Raw genomic sequence first — 23,595 nt, forward strand, 5'->3', positions numbered from 1 at the left:
GAGTGGGCACTGTCGGAGGTCAGCACTGAGGGAGTGCCGCACTGTTGGAGGGTTAGTACTGAGGTAGTGCTGCACTGTTGGAGGGTCAGTGCTGTGGGAGTGCCGCACTGTCAGAGGGTCAGTGCTGAGGGAGTGGGCACTGTCGGGCTCAGTACTGAGGGAGTACTGCACTGTTGGAGTTTAGTACTGAGGGAGTGCCGCACTGTCGGAGGGTCAGTGCTGAGGGAGTGCCGCACTGTCGGAGGGGCAGTGCTGAGGGAGTGGTCACTGTCGGAGCTCAGTACTGAGGGAGTGGGCACTGTTGGAGGGTTAGTACTGAGGGAGTGCTGCACTGTCGGAGGGTCAGTGCTGAGGGAGTGCCGCTCTGTTGGAGGGTCAGTGCTGAGGGAGTGGGCATTGTCGGAGGGTCAGTGCTGAGGGAGTGCCGCACTGTCGGAGGGTCAGTGTTGAGGGAGTGGGCACTGTCAGAGGTCAGTGCTGAGCGAGTGGGCACTGTCGGAGGTCAGTACTGAGGAAATGCCGCACTGTCGGGGGGTCAGTGCTGAGGGAGTGGGCACTGTCGGGGGGTCAGTGCTGAGGGAATGGGCACTGTCGGAGTGTCAGTGCTGAGGGAGTGGGCACTGTCGGGGGGTCAGTGCTGAGGGAGTGCCGCACTGTCGGAGGGTCAGTGCTGGGGGAGTGCCGCACAGTCGGAGGTTCAGCGCTGAGGGAGTGCCGCACTGTCGGAGGGTCAGTGCTGGGGGAGTCCCGCACTGTCGGGGGGTCAGTGCTGAGGGAGTGCCGCACTGTCGGAGGGTCAGTTCAGAGGGAGTGCCACACTGTCGGAGGGTCAGTGCTGAGGGAGTGCTGCACTGTCGGAGGGTCAGTGCTGAGGGAGTGGGCACTGTCGGAGGGTCAGTGTTGAGGGAGTGCCGCAGTGTTGGAGGGGTCAGTGCTGAGGGAGTGGGCACTGTTGGAGGGTCAGTGCTGAGGGAGTATCACACTGTCGGAGGGGTCAGCGCTCAGGGAGTGCCGCACTGTCGGAGGGTCAGTGCTGAGGGAGTGGGCACTGTCGGAGGTCAGTGCTGTGGGAGTGCCACACTGTCGGAGGGTCATTGCTGAGGGAGTGGGTACTGTCGAAGGGTCAGTGCTGAGGGAGTGCCGCACTGTTGGAGGGTCAGTGCTGAGGGAGTGGGTACTGTCGGAGGGTCAGTGCTGAGGGAGTGGGCAATGTGGGAGGGTCAGTGCTGAGGGAGTGAGCACTGTCGAAGGTCAGTGCTGAGGGAGTGCCGCACTGTCGGAGGGTCAGTGCTGAGGGAGTGGGCACTGTCGGAGGTCAGCGCTGAGGGAGTGCTGCACTGTTGGAGGGTCAGTGCTGAGGGAGTGCCACACTGTCAGATGGTCAGTGCTGAGGGAGTGGGCTCTGTTGGAGGTCAGTACTGAGGGAGTGCTGCACTGTCAGAGGGTCAGTGCTGAGGGAGTGGGCACTGTCGGGCTCATTACTGAGGGAGAACTGCACGGTTGGAGTTTAGTCCTGAGGGAGTGCCGCACTGTCGGAGCGACAGTGCTGAGCGAGTGGGCACTGTCGAAGGTCAGTACTGAGGGACTGCTGGACTGTTGGAGGGTTAGTACTGAGGGAGTGCTGCACTGTCGGATGGGCAGTGCTGAGGGAGTGGTCACTGTCGGAGGTCAGTACTGAGGGAGTGGGCACTGTCGGAGGTCAGTACTGAGGGAGTGGGCACTGTTGGAGGGTTAGTACTGAGGGAGTGCTGCACTGTCGGAGGGTCAGTGCTGAGGGAGTGCCGCACTGTTGGAGGGTCAGTGCTGAGGGAGTGGGCACTGTCGGAGGGTCAGTGCTGAGGGAGTGCCGCACTGTCGGAGGGTCAGTGCTGAGGGAGTGGGCACTGTCGGAGGGTCAGTGCTGAGGGAGTGCCGCACTGTCGGAGGTCAGTGCTGAGGGAGTGGGCACTGTCAGAGGTCAGTGCTGAGCGAGTGGGCACTGTCGGAGGTCAGTACTGAGGGAGTGGGCACTGTCGGAGGATCAGTGCTGAGGGAGTGCCGCACTGTTGAAGGGTCAGTGCTGAGGGAGTGGGCACTGTCGGAGGGTCAGTGCTGAGGGAGTGTCGCACTGTCGGAGGGTCAGTGCTGAGGGAGTGGGCACTGTCGGAGGGTCAGTGCTGAGGGAGTGGGCACTGTCGGAGGTCAGTACTGAGGGAGTGCCGCACTGTCGGGGGGTCAGTGCTGAGGGAGTGCCGCACTGTCGGAGGGTCAGTGCTGAGGGAGTGCCGCACTGTCGGAGGGTCAGTTCAGAGGGAGTGGGCACTGTCGGAGGATCAGTGCTTAGGGATTGGGCACTGTCGGAGATCAGTACTGAGGGAGTGGGCACTATCGGAGGGTCAGTGCTGATGGGGTGGGCACTGTCGGAGGTCAGTACTGAGGGAGTGCCGCACTGTCGGAGGGAAAGTACTGAGGGAGTGCCGCACTGTCAGAGGGTCAGTGCTGAGGGAGCGCCGCACTGCCGGAGGGTCAGTGCTGAGGGAGTGCTGCACTGTCGGATGGTCAGTGCTGAGGGAGTATCACACTATCAGAGGGTCAGTTCTGAGGGAGTGCCGCACTGTCGGAGGGTCAGTTCAGAGGGAGTGCCACACTGTCGGAGGGTCAGTGCTGAGGGAGTGCTGCACTGTCGGAGGGTCAGTGCTGAGGGAGTGGGCACTGTCGGAGGGTCAGTGTTGAGGGAGTGCCGCAGTGTTGGAGGGGTCAGTGCTGAGGGAGTGGGCACTGTTGGAGGGTCAGTGCTGAGGGAGTATCACACTGTCGGAGGGGTCAGCGCTCAGGGAGTGCCGCACTGTCGGAGGGTCAGTGCTGAGGGAGTGGGCACTGTCGGAGGTCAGTGCTGAGGGAGTGCCACACTGTCGGAGGGTCATTGCTGAGGGAGTGGGTACTGTCGAAGGGTTAGTGCTGAGGGAGTGCCGCACTGTTGGAGGGTCAGTGCTGAGGGAGTGGGTACTGTCGGAGGGTCAGTGCTGAGGGAGTGGGCTCTGTTGGAGGTCAGTACTGAGGGAGTGCTGCACTGTCAGAGGGTCAGTGCTGAGGGAGTGGGCACTGTCGGGCTCATTACTGAGGGAGAACTGCACGGTTGGAGTTTAGTCCTGAGGGAGTGCCGCACTGTCGGAGCGACAGTGCTGAGCGAGTGGGCACTGTCGAAGGTCAGTACTGAGGGACTGCTGGACTGTTGGAGGGTTAGTACTGAGGGAGTGCTGCACTGTCGGATGGGCAGTGCTGAGGGAGTGGTCACTGTCGGAGGTCAGTACTGAGGGAGTGGGCACTGTCGGAGGTCAGTACTGAGGGAGTGGGCACTGTTGGAGGGTTAGTACTGAGGGAGTGCTGCACTGTCGGAGGGTCAGTGCTGAGGGAGTGCCGCACTGTTGGAGGGTCAGTGCTGAGGGAGTGGGCACTGTCGGAGGGTCAGTGCTGAGGGAGTGCCGCACTGTCGGAGGGTCAGTGCTGAGGGAGTGGGCACTGTCGGAGGGTCAGTGCTGAGGGAGTGCCGCACTGTCGGAGGTCAGTGCTGAGGGAGTGGGCACTGTCAGAGGTCAGTGCTGAGCGAGTGGGCACTGTCGGAGGTCAGTACTGAGGGAGTGGGCACTGTCGGAGGATCAGTGCTGAGGGAGTGCCGCACTGTTGAAGGGTCAGTGCTGAGGGAGTGGGCACTGTCGGAGGGTCAGTGCTGAGGGAGTGGGCACTGTCGGAGTGTCAGTGCTGAGGAAGTGGGCACTGTCGGAGGTCAGTACTGAGGGAGTGCCGCACTGTCGGGGGGTCAGTGCTGAGGGAGTGCCGCACTGTCGAAGGGTCAGTGCTGAGGGAGTGCCGCACTGTCGGAGGGTCAGTTCAGAGGGAGTGGGCACTGTCGGAGGATCAGTGCTTAGGGATTGGGCACTGTCGGAGATCAGTACTGAGGGAGTGGGCACTATCGGAGGGTCAGTGCTGATGGGGTGGGCACTGTCGGAGGTCAGTACTGAGGGAGTGCCGCACTGTCGGAGGGAAAGTACTGAGGGAGTGCCGCACTGTCAGAGGGTCAGTGCTGAGGGAGCGCCGCACTGCCGGAGGGTCAGTGCTGAGGGAGTGCTGCACTGTCGGATGGTCAGTGCTGAGGGAGTATCACACTATCAGAGGGTCAGTTCTGAGGGAGTGCCGCCCTGTCGGAGGGTCAATGCTGAGGGAGTGCCGCACTTTTGGAGGGTCAATACTGAGGGAGCGCTGAACTGTTGGAGGGGTCAGTGCTGAGGGAGTGGGCACTGTTGGAGGGTCAGTGCTGAGGGAGTATCACACTGTCGGAGGGGTCAGCGCTGAGGGAGCACCGCACTGTCGGAGGGTCAGTGCTGAGGGAGTGGGCACTGTCGGAGGTCAGTGCTGAGGGAGTGGCCACACTGTCGGAGGGTCATTGCTGAGGGAGTGGGTACTGTCGAAGGGTCAGTGCTGAGGGAGTGCCGCACTGTCGGAGGGTCAGTGCTGAGGGAGTGGGCACTGTCGGAGGGTCAGTGCTGAGGGAGCGGGCACTGTGGGAGGGTCAGTGCTGAGGGAGTGGGCACTGTCGGAGGGTCAGTGCTGAGGGAGTGCCGCACTGTCGGAGGTCAGTACTGAAGGAGTGGGCACTGTCGGAGGTCAGCACTGAGGGAGTGCCGCACTGTTGGAGGGTTAGTACTGAGGTAGTGCTGCACTGTTGGAGGGTCAGTGCTGTGGGAGTGCCGCACTGTCAGAGGGTCAGTGCTGAGGGAGTGGGCACTGTCGGGCTCAGTACTGAGGGAGTACTGCACTGTTGGAGTTTAGTACTGAGGGAGTGCCGCACTGTCGGAGGGTCAGTGCTGAGGGAGTGCCGCACTGTCGGAGGGGCAGTGCTGAGGGAGTGGTCACTGTCGGAGCTCAGTACTGAGGGAGTGGGCACTGTTGGAGGGTTAGTACTGAGGGAGTGCTGCACTGTCGGAGGGTCAGTGCTGAGGGAGTGCCGCTCTGTTGGAGGGTCAGTGCTGAGGGAGTGGGCATTGTCGGAGGGTCAGTGCTGAGGGAGTGCCGCACTGTCGGAGGGTCAGTGTTGAGGGAGTGGGCACTGTCAGAGGTCAGTGCTGAGCGAGTGGGCACTGTCGGAGGTCAGTACTGAGGAAATGCCGCACTGTCGGGGGGTCAGTGCTGAGGGAGTGGGCACTGTCGGGGGGTCAGTGCTGAGGGAATGGGCACTGTCGGAGTGTCAGTGCTGAGGGAGTGGGCACTGTCGGGGGGTCAGTGCTGAGGGAGTGCCGCACTGTCGGAGGGTCAGTGCTGGGGGAGTGCCGCACAGTCGGAGGTTCAGCGCTGAGGGAGTGCCGCACTGTCGGAGGGTCAGTGCTGGGGGAGTCCCGCACTGTCGGGGGGTCAGTGCTGAGGGAGTGCCGCACTGTCGGAGGGTCAGTTCAGAGGGAGTGCCACACTGTCGGAGGGTCAGTGCTGAGGGAGTGCTGCACTGTCGGAGGGTCAGTGCTGAGGGAGTGGGCACTGTCGGAGGGTCAGTGTTGAGGGAGTGCCGCAGTGTTGGAGGGGTCAGTGCTGAGGGAGTGGGCACTGTTGGAGGGTCAGTGCTGAGGGAGTATCACACTGTCGGAGGGGTCAGCGCTCAGGGAGTGCCGCACTGTCGGAGGGTCAGTGCTGAGGGAGTGGGCACTGTCGGAGGTCAGTGCTGTGGGAGTGCCACACTGTCGGAGGGTCATTGCTGAGGGAGTGGGTACTGTCGAAGGGTCAGTGCTGAGGGAGTGCCGCACTGTTGGAGGGTCAGTGCTGAGGGAGTGGGTACTGTCGGAGGGTCAGTGCTGAGGGAGTGGGCAATGTGGGAGGGTCAGTGCTGAGGGAGTGAGCACTGTCGAAGGTCAGTGCTGAGGGAGTGCCGCACTGTCGGAGGGTCAGTGCTGAGGGAGTGGGCACTGTCGGAGGTCAGCGCTGAGGGAGTGCTGCACTGTTGGAGGGTCAGTGCTGAGGGAGTGCCACACTGTCAGATGGTCAGTGCTGAGGGAGTGGGCTCTGTTGGAGGTCAGTACTGAGGGAGTGCTGCACTGTCAGAGGGTCAGTGCTGAGGGAGTGGGCACTGTCGGGCTCATTACTGAGGGAGAACTGCACGGTTGGAGTTTAGTCCTGAGGGAGTGCCGCACTGTCGGAGCGACAGTGCTGAGCGAGTGGGCACTGTCGAAGGTCAGTACTGAGGGACTGCTGGACTGTTGGAGGGTTAGTACTGAGGGAGTGCTGCACTGTCGGATGGGCAGTGCTGAGGGAGTGGTCACTGTCGGAGGTCAGTACTGAGGGAGTGGGCACTGTCGGAGGTCAGTACTGAGAGAGTGGGCACTGTTGGAGGGTTAGTACTGAGGGAGTGCTGCACTGTCGGAGGGTCAGTGCTGAGGGAGTGCCGCACTGTTGGAGGGTCAGTGCTGAGGGAGTGGGCACTGTCGGAGGGTCAGTGCTGAGGGAGTGCCGCACTGTCGGAGGGTCAGTGCTGAGGGAGTGGGCACTGTCGGAGGGTCAGTGCTGAGGGAGTGCCGCACTGTCGGAGGTCAGTGCTGAGGGAGTGGGCACTGTCAGAGGTCAGTGCTGAGCGAGTGGGCACTGTCGGAGGTCAGTACTGAGGGAGTGGGCACTGTCGGAGGATCAGTGCTGAGGGAGTGCCGCACTGTTGAAGGGTCAGTGCTGAGGGAGTGGGCACTGTCGGAGGGTCAGTGCTGAGGGAGTGTCGCACTGTCGGAGGGTCAGTGCTGAGGGAGTGGGCACTGTCGGAGGGTCAGTGCTGAGGGAGTGGGCACTGTCGGAGTGTCAGTGCTGAGGAAGTGGGCACTGTCGGAGGTCAGTACTGAGGGAGTGCCGCACTGTCGGGGGGTCAGTGCTGAGGGAGTGCCGCACTGTCGGAGGGTCAGTGCTGAGGGAGTGCCGCACTGTCGGAGGGTCAGTTCAGAGGGAGTGGGCACTGTCGGAGGATCAGTGCTTAGGGATTGGGCACTGTCGGAGATCAGTACTGAAGGAGTGGGCACTATCGGAGGGTCAGTGCTGATGGGGTGGGCACTGTCGGAGGTCAGTACTGAGGGAGTGCCGCACTGTCGGAGGGAAAGTACTGAGGGAGTGCCGCACTGTCAGAGGGTCAGTGCTGAGGGAGTGCCGCACTGTCGGAGGGTCAGTGCTGAGGGAGTGGGCACTGTCGGAGGGTCAGTGCTGAGGGAGTGCCGCACTGTCGGAGGTCAGTGCTGAGGGAGTGGGCACTGTCAGAGGTCAGTGCTGAGCGAGTGGGCACTGTCGGAGGTCAGTACTGAGGGAGTGGGCACTGTCGGAGGATCAGTGCTGAGGGAGTGCCGCACTGTTGAAGGGTCAGTGCTGAGGGAGTGGGCACTGTCGGAGGGTCAGTGCTGAGGGAGTGGGCACTGTCGGAGTGTCAGTGCTGAGGAAGTGGGCACTGTCGGAGGTCAGTACTGAGGGAGTGCCGCACTGTCGGGGGGTCAGTGCTGAGGGAGTGCCGCACTGTCGAAGGGTCAGTGCTGAGGGAGTGCCGCACTGTCGGAGGGTCAGTTCAGAGGGAGTGGGCACTGTCGGAGGATCAGTGCTTAGGGATTGGGCACTGTCGGAGATCAGTACTGAGGGAGTGGGCACTATCGGAGGGTCAGTGCTGATGGGGTGGGCACTGTCGGAGGTCAGTACTGAGGGAGTGCCGCACTGTCGGAGGGAAAGTACTGAGGGAGTGCCGCACTGTCAGAGGGTCAGTGCTGAGGGAGCGCCGCACTGCCGGAGGGTCAGTGCTGAGGGAGTGCTGCACTGTCGGAGGGTCAGTGCTGAGGGAGTATCACACTATCAGAGGGTCAGTTCTGAGGGAGTGCCGCCCTGTCGGAGGGTCAATGCTGAGGGAGTGCCGCACTTTTGGAGGGTCAATACTGAGGGAGCGCTGAACTGTTGGAGGGGTCAGTGCTGAGGGAGTGGGCACTGTTGGAGGGTCAGTGCTGAGGGAGTATCACACTGTCGGAGGGGTCAGCGCTGAGGGAGCACCGCACTGTCGGAGGGTCAGTGCTGAGGGAGTGGGCACTGTCGGAGGTCAGTGCTGAGGGAGTGGCCACACTGTCGGAGGGTCATTGCTGAGGGAGTGGGTACTGTCGAAGGGTCAGTGCTGAGCGAGTGCCGCACTGTCGGAGGGTCAGTGCTGAGGGAGTGGGCACTGTCGGAGGGTCAGTGCTGAGGGAGCGGGCACTGTGGGAGGGTCAGTGCTGAGGGAGTGGGCACTGTCGGAGGGTCAGTGCTGAGGGAGTGCCGCACTGTCGGAGGTCAGTACTGAAGGAGTGGGCACTGTCGGAGGTCAGCACTGAGGGAGTGCCGCACTGTTGGAGGGTTAGTACTGAGGTAGTGCTGCACTGTTGGAGGGTCAGTGCTGTGGGAGTGCCGCACTGTCAGAGGGTCAGTGCTGAGGGAGTGGGCACTGTCGGGCTCAGTACTGAGGGAGTACTGCACTGTTGGAGTTTAGTACTGAGGGAGTGCCGCACTGTCGGAGGGTCAGTGCTGAGGGAGTGCCGCACTGTCGGAGGGGCAGTGCTGAGGGAGTGGTCACTGTCGGAGCTCAGTACTGAGGGAGTGGGCACTGTTGGAGGGTTAGTACTGAGGGAGTGCTGCACTGTCGGAGGGTCAGTGCTGAGGGAGTGCCGCTCTGTTGGAGGGTCAGTGCTGAGGGAGTGGGCATTGTCGGAGGGTCAGTGCTGAGGGAGTGCCGCACTGTCGGAGGGTCAGTGTTGAGGGAGTGGGCACTGTCAGAGGTCAGTGCTGAGCGAGTGGGCACTGTCGGAGGTCAGTACTGAGGAAATGCCGCACTGTCGGGGGGTCAGTGCTGAGGGAGTGGGCACTGTCGGGGGGTCAGTGCTGAGGGAATGGGCACTGTCGGAGTGTCAGTGCTGAGGGAGTGGGCACTGTCGGGGGGTCAGTGCTGAGGGAGTGCCGCACTGTCGGAGGGTCAGTGCTGGGGGAGTGCCGCACAGTCGGAGGTTCAGCGCTGAGGGAGTGCCGCACTGTCGGAGGGTCAGTGCTGGGGGAGTCCCGCACTGTCGGGGGGTCAGTGCTGAGGGAGTGCCGCACTGTCGGAGGGTCAGTTCAGAGGGAGTGCCACACTGTCGGAGGGTCAGTGCTGAGGGAGTGCTGCACTGTCGGAGGGTCAGTGCTGAGGGAGTGGGCACTGTCGGAGGGTCAGTGTTGAGGGAGTGCCGCAGTGTTGGAGGGGTCAGTGCTGAGGGAGTGGGCACTGTTGGAGGGTCAGTGCTGAGGGAGTATCACACTGTCGGAGGGGTCAGCGCTCAGGGAGTGCCGCACTGTCGGAGGGTCAGTGCTGAGGGAGTGGGCACTGTCGGAGGTCAGTGCTGTGGGAGTGCCGCACTGTCGGAGGGTCAGTGCTGAGGGAGTGGGCACTGTCGGAGGTCAGCGCTGAGGGAGTGCTGCACTGTTGGAGGGTCAGTGCTGAGGGAGTGCCACACTGTCAGATGGTCAGTGCTGAGGGAGTGGGCTCTGTTGGAGGTCAGTACTGAGGGAGTGCTGCACTGTCAGAGGGTCAGTGCTGAGGGAGTGGGCACTGTCGGGCTCATTACTGAGGGAGAACTGCACGGTTGGAGTTTAGTCCTGAGGGAGTGCCGCACTGTCGGAGCGACAGTGCTGAGCGAGTGGGCACTGTCGAAGGTCAGTACTGAGGGACTGCTGGACTGTTGGAGGGTTAGTACTGAGGGAGTGCTGCACTGTCGGATGGGCAGTGCTGAGGGAGTGGTCACTGTCGGAGGTCAGTACTGAGGGAGTGGGCACTGTCGGAGGTCAGTACTGAGGGAGTGGGCACTGTTGGAGGGTTAGTACTGAGGGAGTGCTGCACTGTCGGAGGGTCAGTGCTGAGGGAGTGCCGCACTGTTGGAGGGTCAGTGCTGAGGGAGTGGGCACTGTCGGAGGGTCAGTGCTGAGGGAGTGCCGCACTGTCGGAGGGTCAGTGCTGAGGGAGTGGGCACTGTCGGAGGGTCAGTGCTGAGGGAGTGCCGCACTGTCGGAGGTCAGTGCTGAGGGAGTGGGCACTGTCAGAGGTCAGTGCTGAGCGAGTGGGCACTGTCGGAGGTCAGTACTGAGGGAGTGGGCACTGTCGGAGGATCAGTGCTGAGGGAGTGCCGCACTGTTGAAGGGTCAGTGCTGAGGGAGTGGGCACTGTCGGAGGGTCAGTGCTGAGGGAGTGTCGCACTGTCGGAGGGTCAGTGCTGAGGGAGTGGGCACTGTCGGAGGGTCAGTGCTGAGGGAGTGGGCACTGTCGGAGTGTCAGTGCTGAGGAAGTGGGCACTGTCGGAGGTCAGTACTGAGGGAGTGCCGCACTGTCGGGGGGTCAGTGCTGAGGGAGTGCCGCACTGTCGGAGGGTCAGTGCTGAGGGAGTGCCGCACTGTCGGAGGGTCAGTTCAGAGGGAGTGGGCACTGTCGGAGGATCAGTGCTTAGGGATTGGGCACTGTCGGAGATCAGTACTGAGGGAGTGGGCACTATCGGAGGGTCAGTGCTGATGGGGTGGGCACTGTCGGAGGTCAGTACTGAGGGAGTGCCGCACTGTCGGAGGGAAAGTACTGAGGGAGTGCCGCACTGTCAGAGGGTCAGTGCTGAGGGAGCGCCGCACTGCCGGAGGGTCAGTGCTGAGGGAGTGCTGCACTGTCGGATGGTCAGTGCTGAGGGAGTATCACACTATCAGAGGGTCAGTTCTGAGGGAGTGCCGCACTGTCGGAGGGTCAGTTCAGAGGGAGTGCCACACTGTCGGAGGGTCAGTGCTGAGGGAGTGCTGCACTGTCGGAGGGTCAGTGCTGAGGGAGTGGGCACTGTCGGAGGGTCAGTGTTGAGGGAGTGCCGCAGTGTTGGAGGGGTCAGTGCTGAGGGAGTGGGCACTGTTGGAGGGTCAGTGCTGAGGGAGTATCACACTGTCGGAGGGGTCAGCGCTCAGGGAGTGCCGCACTGTCGGAGGGTCAGTGCTGAGGGAGTGGGCACTGTCGGAGGTCAGTGCTGAGGGAGTGCCACACTGTCGGAGGGTCATTGCTGAGGGAGTGGGTACTGTCGAAGGGTTAGTGCTGAGGGAGTGCCGCACTGTTGGAGGGTCAGTGCTGAGGGAGTGGGTACTGTCGGAGGGTCAGTGCTGAGGGAGTGGGCTCTGTTGGAGGTCAGTACTGAGGGAGTGCTGCACTGTCAGAGGGTCAGTGCTGAGGGAGTGGGCACTGTCGGGCTCATTACTGAGGGAGAACTGCACGGTTGGAGTTTAGTCCTGAGGGAGTGCCGCACTGTCGGAGCGACAGTGCTGAGCGAGTGGGCACTGTCGAAGGTCAGTACTGAGGGACTGCTGGACTGTTGGAGGGTTAGTACTGAGGGAGTGCTGCACTGTCGGATGGGCAGTGCTGAGGGAGTGGTCACTGTCGGAGGTCAGTACTGAGGGAGTGGGCACTGTCGGAGGTCAGTACTGAGGGAGTGGGCACTGTTGGAGGGTTAGTACTGAGGGAGTGCTGCACTGTCGGAGGGTCAGTGCTGAGGGAGTGCCGCACTGTTGGAGGGTCAGTGCTGAGGGAGTGGGCACTGTCGGAGGGTCAGTGCTGAGGGAGTGCCGCACTGTCGGAGGGTCAGTGCTGAGGGAGTGGGCACTGTCGGAGGGTCAGTGCTGAGGGAGTGCCGCACTGTCGGAGGTCAGTGCTGAGGGAGTGGGCACTGTCAGAGGTCAGTGCTGAGCGAGTGGGCACTGTCGGAGGTCAGTACTGAGGGAGTGGGCACTGTCGGAGGATCAGTGCTGAGGGAGTGCCGCACTGTTGAAGGGTCAGTGCTGAGGGAGTGGGCACTGTCGGAGGGTCAGTGCTGAGGGAGTGGGCACTGTCGGAGTGTCAGTGCTGAGGAAGTGGGCACTGTCGGAGGTCAGTACTGAGGGAGTGCCGCACTGTCGGGGGGTCAGTGCTGAGGGAGTGCCGCACTGTCGAAGGGTCAGTGCTGAGGGAGTGCCGCACTGTCGGAGGGTCAGTTCAGAGGGAGTGGGCACTGTCGGAGGATCAGTGCTTAGGGATTGGGCACTGTCGGAGATCAGTACTGAGGGAGTGGGCACTATCGGAGGGTCAGTGCTGATGGGGTGGGCACTGTCGGAGGTCAGTACTGAGGGAGTGCCGCACTGTCGGAGGGAAAGTACTGAGGGAGTGCCGCACTGTCAGAGGGTCAGTGCTGAGGGAGCGCCGCACTGCCGGAGGGTCAGTGCTGAGGGAGTGCTGCACTGTCGGATGGTCAGTGCTGAGGGAGTATCACACTATCAGAGGGTCAGTTCTGAGGGAGTGCCGCCCTGTCGGAGGGTCAATGCTGAGGGAGTGCCGCACTTTTGGAGGGTCAATACTGAGGGAGCGCTGAACTGTTGGAGGGGTCAGTGCTGAGGGAGTGGGCACTGTTGGAGGGTCAGTGCTGAGGGAGTATCACACTGTCGGAGGGGTCAGCGCTGAGGGAGCACCGCACTGTCGGAGGGTCAGTGCTGAGGGAGTGGGCACTGTCGGAGGTCAGTGCTGAGGGAGTGGCCACACTGTCGGAGGGTCATTGCTGAGGGAGTGGGTACTGTCGAAGGGTCAGTGCTGAGGGAGTGCCGCACTGTCGGAGGGTCAGTGCTGAGGGAGTGGGCACTGTCGGAGGGTCAGTGCTGAGGGAGCGGGCACTGTGGGAGGGTCAGTGCTGAGGGAGTGGGCACTGTCGGAGGGTCAGTGCTGAGGGAGTGCCGCACTGTCGGAGGTCAGTACTGAAGGAGTGGGCACTGTCGGAGGTCAGCACTGAGGGAGTGCCGCACTGTTGGAGGGTTAGTACTGAGGTAGTGCTGCACTGTTGGAGGGTCAGTGCTGTGGGAGTGCCGCACTGTCAGAGGGTCAGTGCTGAGGGAGTGGGCACTGTCGGGCTCAGTACTGAGGGAGTACTGCACTGTCGGAGGGTCAGTGCTGAGGGAGTGCCGCACTGTCGGAGGGTCAGTGCTGAGGGAGTGCCGCACTGTCGGAGGGGCAGTGCTGAGGGAGTGGTCACTGTCGGAGCTCAGTACTGAGGGAGTGGGCACTGTTGGAGGGTTAGTACTGAGGGAGTGCTGCACTGTCGGAGGGTCAGTGCTGAGGGAGTGCCGCTCTGTTGGAGGGTCAGTGCTGAGGGAGTGGGCATTGTCGGAGGGTCAGTGCTGAGGGAGTGCCGCACTGTCGGAGGGTCAGTGTTGAGGGAGTGGGCACTGTCAGAGGTCAGTGCTGAGCGAGTGGGCACTGTCGGAGGTCAGTACTGAGGAAATGCCGCACTGTCGGGGGGTCAGTGCTGAGGGAGTGGGCACTGTCGGGGGGTCAGTGCTGAGGGAATGGGCACTGTCGGAGTGTCAGTGCTGAGGGAGTGGGCACTGTCGGGGGGTCAGTGCTGAGGGAGTGCCGCACTGTCGGAGGGTCAGTGCTGGGGGAGTGCCGCACAGTCGGAGGTTCAGCGCTGAGGGAGTGCCGCACTGTCGGAGGGTCAGTGCTGGGGGAGTCCCGCACTGTCGGGGGGTCAGTGCTGAGGGAGTGCCGCACTGTCGGAGGGTCAGTTCAGAGGGAGTGCCACACTGTCGGAGGGTCAGTGCTGAGGGAGTGCTGCACTGTCGGAGGGTCAGTGCTGAGGGAGTGGGCACTGTCGGAGGGTCAGTGTTGAGGGAGTGCCGCAGTGTTGGAGGGGTCAGTGCTGAGGGAGTGGGCACTGTTGGAGGGTCAGTGCTGAGGGAGTATCACACTGTCGGAGGGGTCAGCGCTCAGGGAGTGCCGCACTGTCGGAGGGTCAGTGCTGAGGGAGTGGGCACTGTCGGAGGTCAGTGCTGTGGGAGTGCCACACTGTCGGAGGGTCATTGCTGAGGGAGTGGGTACTGTCGAAGGGTCAGTGCTGAGGGAGTGCCGCACTGTTGGAGGGTCAGTGCTGAGGGAGTGGGTACTGTCGGAGGGTCAGTGCTGAGGGAGTGGGCAATGTGGGAGGGTCAGTGCTGAGGGAGTGAGCACTGTCGAAGGTCAGTGCTGAGGGAGTGCCGCACTGTCGGAGGGTCAGTGCTGAGGGAGTGGGCACTGTCGGAGGTCAGCGCTGAGGGAGTGCTGCACTGTTGGAGGGTCAGTGCTGAGGGAGTGCCACACTGTCAGATGGTCAGTGCTGAGGGAGTGGGCTCTGTTGGAGGTCAGTACTGAGGGAGTGCTGCACTGTCAGAGGGTCAGTGCTGAGGGAGTGGGCACTGTCGGGCTCATTACTGAGGGAGAACTGCACGGTTGGAGTTTAGTCCTGAGGGAGTGCCGCACTGTCGGAGCGACAGTGCTGAGCGAGTGGGCACTGTCGAAGGTCAGTACTGAGGGACTGCTGGACTGTTGGAGGGTTAGTACTGAGGGAGTGCTGCACTGTCGGATGGGCAGTGCTGAGGGAGTGGTCACTGTCGGAGGTCAGTACTGAGGGAGTGGGCACTGTCGGAGGTCAGTACTGAGAGAGTGGGCACTGTTGGAGGGTTAGTACTGAGGGAGTGCTGCACTGTCGGAGGGTCAGTGCTGAGGGAGTGCCGCACTGTTGGAGGGTCAGTGCTGAGGGAGTGGGCACTGTCGGAGGGTCAGTGCTGAGGGAGTGCCGCACTGTCGGAGGGTCAGTGCTGAGGGAGTGGGCACTGTCGGAGGGTCAGTGCTGAGGGAGTGCCGCACTGTCGGAGGTCAGTGCTGAGGGAGTGGGCACTGTCAGAGGTCAGTGCTGAGCGAGTGGGCACTGTCGGAGGTCAGTACTGAGGGAGTGGGCACTGTCGGAGGATCAGTGCTGAGGGAGTGCCGCACTGTTGAAGGGTCAGTGCTGAGGGAGTGGGCACTGTCGGAGGGTCAGTGCTGAGGGAGTGTCGCACTGTCGGAGGGTCAGTGCTGAGGGAGTGGGCACTGTCGGAGGGTCAGTGCTGAGGGAGTGGGCACTGTCGGAGTGTCAGTGCTGAGGAAGTGGGCACTGTCGGAGGTCAGTACTGAGGGAGTGCCGCACTGTCGGGGGGTCAGTGCTGAGGGAGTGCCGCACTGTCGGAGGGTCAGTGCTGAGGGAGTGCCGCACTGTCGGAGGGTCAGTTCAGAGGGAGTGGGCACTGTCGGAGGGTCAGTGCTTAGGGATTGGGCACTGTCGGAGATCAGTACTGAGGGAGTGGGCACTATCGGAGGGTCAGTGCTGATGGGGTGGGCACTGTCGGAGGTCAGTACTGAGGGAGTGCCGCACTGTCGGAGGGAAAGTACTGAGGGAGTGCCGCACTGTCAGAGGGTCAGTGCTGAGGGAGCGCCGCACTGCCGGAGGGTCAGTGCTGAGGGAGTGCTGCACTGTCGGATGGTCAGTGCTGAGGGAGTATCACACTATCAGAGGGTCAGTTCTGAGGGAGTGCCGCCCTGTCGGAGGGTCAATGCTGAGGGAGTGCCGCACTTTTGGAGGGTCAATACTGAGGGAGCGCTGAACTGTTGGAGGGGTCAGTGCTGAGGGAGTGGGCACTGTTGGAGGGTCAGTGCTGAGGGAGTATCACACTGTCGGAGGGGTCAGCGCTGAGGGAGCACCGCACTGTTGGAGGATCAATGCTGAGGGAGTATCACACTGTCGGAGGGTCAGTGCTGAGGGAGTGCCGCACTGTCGGAGGGTCAGTGCTGAGGGAGTGGGCACTGTCGGAGGTCAGTGCTGAGGGAGTGCCACACTGTCGGAGGGTCATTGCTGAGGGAGTGGGTACTGTCGAAGGGTCAGTGCTGAGGGAGTGCCGCACTGTCGGAGGGTCAGTGCTGAGGGAGTGGGCACTGTGGGAGGGTCAGTGCTGAGTTAGTGGGCACTGTCGGAGGGTCAGTGCTGAGGGAGTGCCGCACTGTCGGAGGTCAGTACTGAAGGAGTGGGCACTGTCGGAGGTCAGCACTGAGGGAGTGCCGCACTGTTGGAGGGTTAGTACTGAGGTAGTGCTGCACTGTTGGAGGGTCAGTGCTGTGGGAGTGCCGCACTGTCAGAGGGTCAGTGCTGAGGGAGTGGGCACTGTCGGGCTCAGTACTGAGGGAGTACTGCACTGTTGGAGTTTAGTACTGAGGGAGTGCCGCACTGTCGGAGGGTCAGTGCTGAGGGAGTGCCGCACTGTCGGAGGGGCAGTGCTGAGGGAGTGGTCACTGTCGGAGCTCAGTACTGAGGGAGTGGGCACTGTTGGAGGGTTAGTACTGAGGGAGTGCCGCACTGTCGGGGGGTCAGTGCTGAGGGAGTGGGCACTGTCGGGGGGTCAGTGCTGAGGAAGTGGGCACTGTTGGAGGTTAGTACTGAGGGAGTGCCGTACTGTCGGGGGTCAGTGCTGAGGGAGTGCCGCACTGTCAGAGGGTCAGTGCTGAGGGAGTGCCGCACTGTCGGAGGGTCAGTGCTGAGGGAGTGCCACACTGTCGGCGGGTCAGTGCTGAGGGAGTGCCGCACTGTCGGAGGGTCAGTGCTGAGGGAGTGCCACACTGTCGGCGGGTCAGTGCTGAGGGAGTGCCGCACTGTCGGAGGGTCAGTGCTGAGGAAGTGCCGCACTGTCGGAGGGTCAGTGCTGGGGGCGTGCCGCACAGTCGGAGGGTCAGCGCTGAGGGAGTGCCGCACTGTCGGAGGGTCAGTGCTGAGGGAGTGCCGCACTGTCGGAGGGTCAGTGCTGAGGGAGTGCCGCACTGTCGGAGGGTCAGTGCTGGGGGAGTGCTGCACTGTCGGAGGGTCAGCGCTGAGGGATTTCCACACTGTCAGAGGCTCAGGAACTAGAAGAGACCATTTGTAGGCAGATTCTGGATATCTGCACGACATGTAGAGTTGTGATAGTTGGTGATTTCAAATACTCGCGGGTGGACTGGAAAACGATAGTGTGTGGGGCATGGAAGGGCAGAAATTCCTGCAGTGTGTACTGGAGACCTTTCTGAAACAGGACATTTGTATTCATACCAAGCAGCGAGCCGTGCTGGGTGTGCTCCTCGGAAATGAGGCACACCAAGTGAAGTTCGTTAGAGCAGGGGAGCATTTGGGAAATAGTGATCATACCGTAATAAGATTCAATATTAAATTGGAAAAAGATAAAAACAGTCAATGGTTAAGATCCCAGACAGGGGGAGGGCAGACTTTCACCTTAAAGTTGAACTGGAGCAATTGATTGGAAAAGCAGATCTGGTGAAGAAACACGTGGATGAAATATGGGAGCATTTCAAAAGAAAGATGAATACAGTGCAAGCTAGGTACATGCCCATGAGAAATAATATGGGCTAATCCAAAGCGAGAGTACCCGAGATGGCTAAGGGTATTGATGAGACAATAAAGTAGAAAAAGTAGATACACACTGGAATAATAATGGCAGTAAATCAGGAAGAGTGTCTCAAATGCAGGAGAGAGGCGAAGGCTAAGGGGAAGCATAAGGAAAGGATGGCAGGCTGTGCTAAAACAAAGTCAAATGTTCATCAAACATATTAACAATAAAAGATTAGTGAAGGATAGTGTGCGGCACATAAGGACCAAACAGGGCAAGCTGCTCACTGAAGCAAAGGATAAGACAGGGGGCTATGAAATAAATATTTGGCGTCTGTTTTTACCAAATTAGAAAATGGTGAGATGTTGGTGCTCAGCATCTGAACCGTATAGTGATAAATAAAGAAGAGGTGCTAAAAAGACTGGCAAATCTCCAGCTAGAGAAGTTGCCAGGCCCAGATGGGATGCATACGAGATTGCTGAGAGGGATGAGGGAACAAATTGCAGAGCCATTGACAGACATTTTCCTGGCCCCTTTGAATATAGAATTAGTCCTGAGGGATTGGAAATGTCATGCCATTGTTTAAGAAAGAGGCAAAAGATAACCCAGGAAACCATAGTCCTGTCAGTGTGACATCAATAGTGGGGAAACTGATGGAAGCCCTGATCTGATTTATGGTAAATATACACTCAGAGAAATATAACTTGTAACTAGATAGTCAACATGGCTTTGTCAACGGCAGGTCATGTCTGACAAATTGAGTTGAGCTTTTTGATGAGGGTTCTGTGAATGTTCTATATTTGAATTTTCAGATAGGACTTGACACAGTGCCACATGGTAGATTGGTTAACAAATGAGAAATGTTTGGGATTAATGGGACCTCTGCAACGTGGATTAGAAGGTGCCTAACAGATAAGGAACAGAGGGTGGGTATAGATGGGCATTTCTCAGATTGGAGGCCAGTTGAAAATGGTGTTCCCCAGGGTTCTGTGTTGGGAACCTTGGTTTTTCTGGTTTATATAAATAATTTTAGGGATGAGTGTTGAGGGTAAAATCTCTATATTTGGAGAGGGTACTAAGCCAGGGAGAATAGGGAATTGTGAGGATGGTGCAGAGAGACTCCAGAGGGACATTGAACAATTGGCCAAATGGACAGACACCTGGCAAATGCATTTCAAAGCAGGGAAATGTGAGGTGATGCATTTTGGGAGAAGGAACATAGAGAGACAATACCGACTCAATGGGACAACTCTGAGGGAGGACAGGAGCAGAGACACCTCGGGGTTCAGGGGCATGGTTCTCTGAAGGTGGCCTGGCAAGTTGGAACAATCTTCAAGAAGGCTTATAGGATTCTTGGGTTTATAATTAGGGGCTTAGAGTGTAAACGTGAGGTGGGGATGTTACACCTCAACAACAGACCACATTTGGAGTAAGGTGTTCAGGTCTGGGCACATTATTTAGGTCAAAATCCATGATCGTCCCAAAGGCTGAGATTATTTTATATTCACTCATAGGGTAAGGGCATCTCTGGACAGGCAAACATTTATCACCCATCCCTAATTGCCATGTGACCAGGCCAACCACTCAAAACATTCTTAAGCAGGCAGCTCTAGATCTAACTTTGCAATTTGTTTCGGTAAGTGAATAGTGAAAATTACTCAGAGTGAGGTAGCTATATTGACTACTAGATTTTAAAACAGACAAAAATTTATTCACAAAATTACACAGTGAAACACAAAGAACAGAATAAAGGACCCCTACAGAACTCAACCTAGCCAGCTGTTCCGAATATACCCAACAGTCCCAAAAGGTAAACCCTCTTTAAAACCCAGGACAAATGGAACACAAACTTAGAGCTTGGAGTTGAAGGGCAGAAAAGTGAGAGAGAGTTTCCACACTGCTCCCTGTTGAACTTCCCAGTTCAGGACTGAACTAAAACAGCTCAGCTCAGCTCAGCTAGAGAGCTGACCACTCTCCTGTCTTTATACAAATCACTTCTAAAGCATGGTCACTTTGGCCTGAAGTTTCATCTGTTTACCGAGAAACAAAAGGCCTCTCAAAATCCTTTTCATCTCTGTACCAAACCAGACTGATTGCAGCCCCGCCCGGTTTATTACCCCTCTGAAAAAAAATCAAGGAACAGCTTTTAGGAAAAAAGGACTAGCTTTGTGACACCAGAGAGCAATTAAGAGACAGCTACATTGCTGTGGGTCTGGAGTCACATGTAGGTCAGACCAGGTAAAGATGGCAGTTTCCTTCCCTAAAGGACATTAGTAAGCCAGATGAGTTTATCTGACAATGGCTTCATGGCCATCATCAGACACTTTACATTAGATTCTTTATTGAATTGAAATTCCATCATCTGCTGTTGTGGGATTTGAACTTAGGTCCCATTAGTTGAATTTCTGGATGGATCATCTTGTTATAATACCACTAGGCAATTGCCTCCCAATTCAGAATCCAACAAGGAGACTAAAAAGATAAAGAGAAAAAATAAATACAATATCAAATTAGCAAGGAATATGAAAACAAACATTAAATAGTTTCTTTAAATACATCAAAACCAGAAAGGACAATGTGAACATGACCCCTTAGAAAATGAGTCTGGAGTCACGGTTTTGGGGAACACAGAAGTTAAACAGATATTTTGCATCAGTCTTTCTGGAGAAGGGTACTTTGAACATCCCATTCATACTAAAGAATACAGGGGGCAGAATCACCATCACTAAGAAGTATTATATTGTATTAGATAAACTCATGGGGCTAAAGGGAGCAAAATCCCCTGGTCCTGGGGTCGGTCTCTAGGGATTCTAAAAGAGGGAGCTACAGAGATAGTGGTGCACTGGCTGTAACTTTCCAAAAATCTTTGGATTCTGGAGAAGTGTTGGAAAAATGTTGATGTGATACCCCTACTCAAAAAGGGGGAGAGCCAAAATGTGGGTAACTGTCGGCTGATTAGCCAAACATGTATCGTTAGAACTGTATTGGAATCAATTTAGAAACTCATAATCTAATCAAACAGAGTCAGTATGGCTTCAGGAAAGGGATATCATGTCTGACTAATTTATTAGTTTCTCAAGGAAGTGTGAACCAGAGTGGATTCAGGGGAACCAGTCAATGTGTTGTATTTGACTTCTAAAAAGTGTTCCATAAGCTACCTCACACAAGGTTAACTCATAAGATAACAGCCCACAGTGTTGGAGGTAGTACATTGGCATGGATAAAGAATTAGCTGATGGGCAGGAAACAGTGAGTGGGGATGAAGGGTTCTTTATCCGGTTGGTAACCTGTGACTGTGGAGTCCAGAACTGGACAGATATCATTTCATTGGAAGTAGCTCAGAGAAGGTTTGCTCAGATGATCCCTAGGATGGAGGAATTGTCTTATGAGCAGAAGTTGAACAGGTTGGATAGCTCAGTTGCTCAGTGGTTAGCACCACTTCCTCACAGCGTCAGGGACCCAGGTTTGATTCCAGCCTCGGGTGACTGTCTGTGAGGGTCATATCAGGTACAAAGTGCCCAGGTATGAAGGAAGCTTAGGTACAACGTAGCAAGATCACAAGAGTTAAAATTCTCCCCGTGTCTGCGTGGGTTTCCTCCAACAATCCAAAGATGTGCAGTTTAGGTGAATTGGGCCATACTAAACTGCCCATAGTGTTCAGGGATGTGTAGGTTAGATGCATTAGTCAGGGGTAAATGTAGTGCAACAGGGTTGGGGGAATGGGTCTGGGTGGGTTACGCTTCGAATGGTTGGTGTGGACTTGTTGGGCCAAATGGCCTGTTTTCACACTGTAGGGATTGTATGATACTCCTTGAAGGTTAAAAGGATGAGAGGTGATCTCATCGAAACGTATCAGATTCTTAAGGGGCTTGACAGGATCAATGCTGGGAGGATGTTCCCCCTCATGGGAGAGTCTGGGACCAAAGGGCACAGTCTCAGAATAAAGGGGCACCAACTGACAACGGAGATGTGGAGTAGTTTCTTCTCACAGAGAGCTGTGGGGGCAACGTCCTTGTGTATATTTAAGGCTGACATCAATAGATTCTTGATCATTCGGGGAATCAAAGGTTATAGGGAAAGGGCAGGAAATCTGAGACATGCCAAATCAGCCATGATCCTATTGAATGGTCTCCTCCTGTTCCTGTTTCGGGCGGTCTGATGGTATTTATCCTATTAATTTGTTTCAGTAAGGTCGCCTCTTATTCTTTCTACATTATAGATTTTTAGATTAGATTAGATTAGATTAGATTAGATTACAGTGTGGAAACAGGCCCTTCGGCCCAACAAGTCCACACCGACCCGCCGAAGCGAAACCCACCCATACCCCTACATTTACCCCTTACCTAACACTATGGGCAATTTAGCATGGTCAATTCACCTGACCCTGCACATCTTTAGGACTGTGGGAGGAAACCGGTGCACCCGGAGGAAACCCACGCAGACACGGGGAGAACGTGCAAACTCCACACAGTCAGTCGCCTGAGGCGGGAATTGAACGCGGGTCTCTGGCGCTGTGAGGCAGCAGAGCTAACCACTGTGCCACCGTGCCGCCCACCAATTTTATTGTCACATGTTCTCAAGTATAGGGGGGGCAGGAGGATATTGAAAAGTGTATAATGTCACTGCAGACAGGGTCATATCAGGTACAAAGTGCCCAGGTATGAAGGAAGCTTAGGTACAAAGTAGCAAGATCACAAGAGTTAGCAAGTTAAACATTATTTCATAGAATAATAAAGAAATAAGTCTCCAGTTGAAGCTTCCTTGGAAATTCTAATTTAAATAATATTCAGCTCCTCTGTTGTTCCTGCCAAATTGTAACATCTTAAATTTTCGCAAATTATATTCCATCTGCCATATTTTTGCCCACCTCACTTAACCCGCGCAGACTCTGCGTCATCTGCAACACTCACCTTCCCACCTATTCGTGTGTCGTTAACCAATTTGATGATAATACTTTCATTTCCCCTGTTCAAATCTCTTATGCAGTTTGTAAATAATGACTAATACAGATTATAAATGACTGTGGCCCCAGCACTGATCCCTGGGGCACTCCACCAATTACAGTTCCCATAAGAACATCAGATATAGGAGCAGAATTAGGCCATTTGGCCCATTGAGTCTGTTCTGCCATTCGACCATGGCTGACCTATTTCTCAATCACATTCTCCTTCCTTCTCCCCATAACCCTTGATCCCTTTATGAATCAAGACCCTGTCTATCTCTGTCTTGAATACACTCGGCCTCCACAGCTCTCTGTGCCAATGAGTTCCACAGGTTCACCTCCACCCCGCTGATGAAATTCCTCCTCATCTCTGTTCTAAAGGGTTGTCCCTCTCTCCTTGTCTCTCCTACTAGTAGAAGCATCTCAGTGTGCCCTCTATCCAGGCTGTTCAGGATCCTGTCAGTTTCAATCAGGTTCCCCCCTCATCCTTCTTAACTCCAGTGAGTAAAGACCCAGAGTTAGATCATGACAGTGCCCCCTTATCCTAACACTTTGTTTTCTATTAGTTAGCCAATCCTCTCTCCATGCTAATTTACACCCTCCAACACCATGGACTCTTAAATTAAATAGCCCCATGGCCAATCCTGTACTGAATGCCTTTAGAAATCCAAATATGTGACATCTACTGGTTCCCCTTTATCGGTTTCCCCTTCATGAAGCCACACAGACTCTGCCTGATCATATTATATGTTTCTAATTGCTCTGTTATTACATCCTTTATAAAAGACGACCATTTTCCTGGTCAGGAACATTAATCTAACTGGTTGAGAATTCCCTGTTTCTTTTTGATGTTAGGGACTGGGTTGAGGTGCAGAGCTGGTGGTGTTGTTTCAAAATAAGTATTTATTTGTTTCCAGACCTGGTGAAAGAATACCTAACTCTCTTCTGTTTTATTCAGGTGACCTGTTTGATTTCTCACGTGCAACAAGGCTTGCTAAAGCGGATCAGCAATAGCTGCTCTTAATAATACTTCTTCATGACTTAATCTATGATTCACTCTAACTATGTTCACAAATAAATGGCTTACACTATCTGCCAGGCTGGATTTTAATTGTGTTTAATCATTATGACTGGAAAGGTTCAAGATACAGGAAAGCAATGGTGGGGTGAGGGCATGTTGGCATTTTTATTCCTGATGAAGGGCTTTTGCCCGAAACGTCGATTTCGAAGCTCCTTGGATGCTGCCTGAACTGCTGTGCTCTTCCAGCACCACTAATCCAGAATCTGGTTTCCAGCACCTGCAGTCATTGTTTTTACCTGGTTAGTACCACTGCCTCAGGGACCCAGGTTCGATTCCACCCTCAGGTGATATTCGAGATGATGCCCATGTTCCATGTCAATATAAAAGTAAATTTTCCCTTTGTTCTGGTTAC

At 56.8% G+C, this 23,595-nt stretch overlaps 1 protein-coding gene across 1 annotated transcript in view; it reads left to right on the forward strand.

Annotated features, from left to right (window-relative positions):
* Positions 1-23,255, forward strand: part of LOC148150042 (fucolectin-5-like) — a 112,408-nt gene extending 89,153 nt beyond the window's left edge. The window contains exon 5 of the mRNA XM_087987749.1: positions 23,121-23,255. The gene's annotated coding sequence lies outside the window, so the exon portion shown is untranslated. The remainder of the gene's footprint in view (positions 1-23,120) is intronic.
* Positions 23,256-23,595: the final 340 nt, after the last annotated feature.

This window comes from Chiloscyllium plagiosum, unplaced genomic scaffold (assembly GCF_037043375.1).
Source record: "Chiloscyllium plagiosum isolate Xiang-an unplaced genomic scaffold, Cpla_swu_hap1 HiC_scaffold_5, whole genome shotgun sequence".
Lineage (NCBI taxonomy): Eukaryota > Metazoa > Chordata > Chondrichthyes > Orectolobiformes > Hemiscylliidae > Chiloscyllium > Chiloscyllium plagiosum.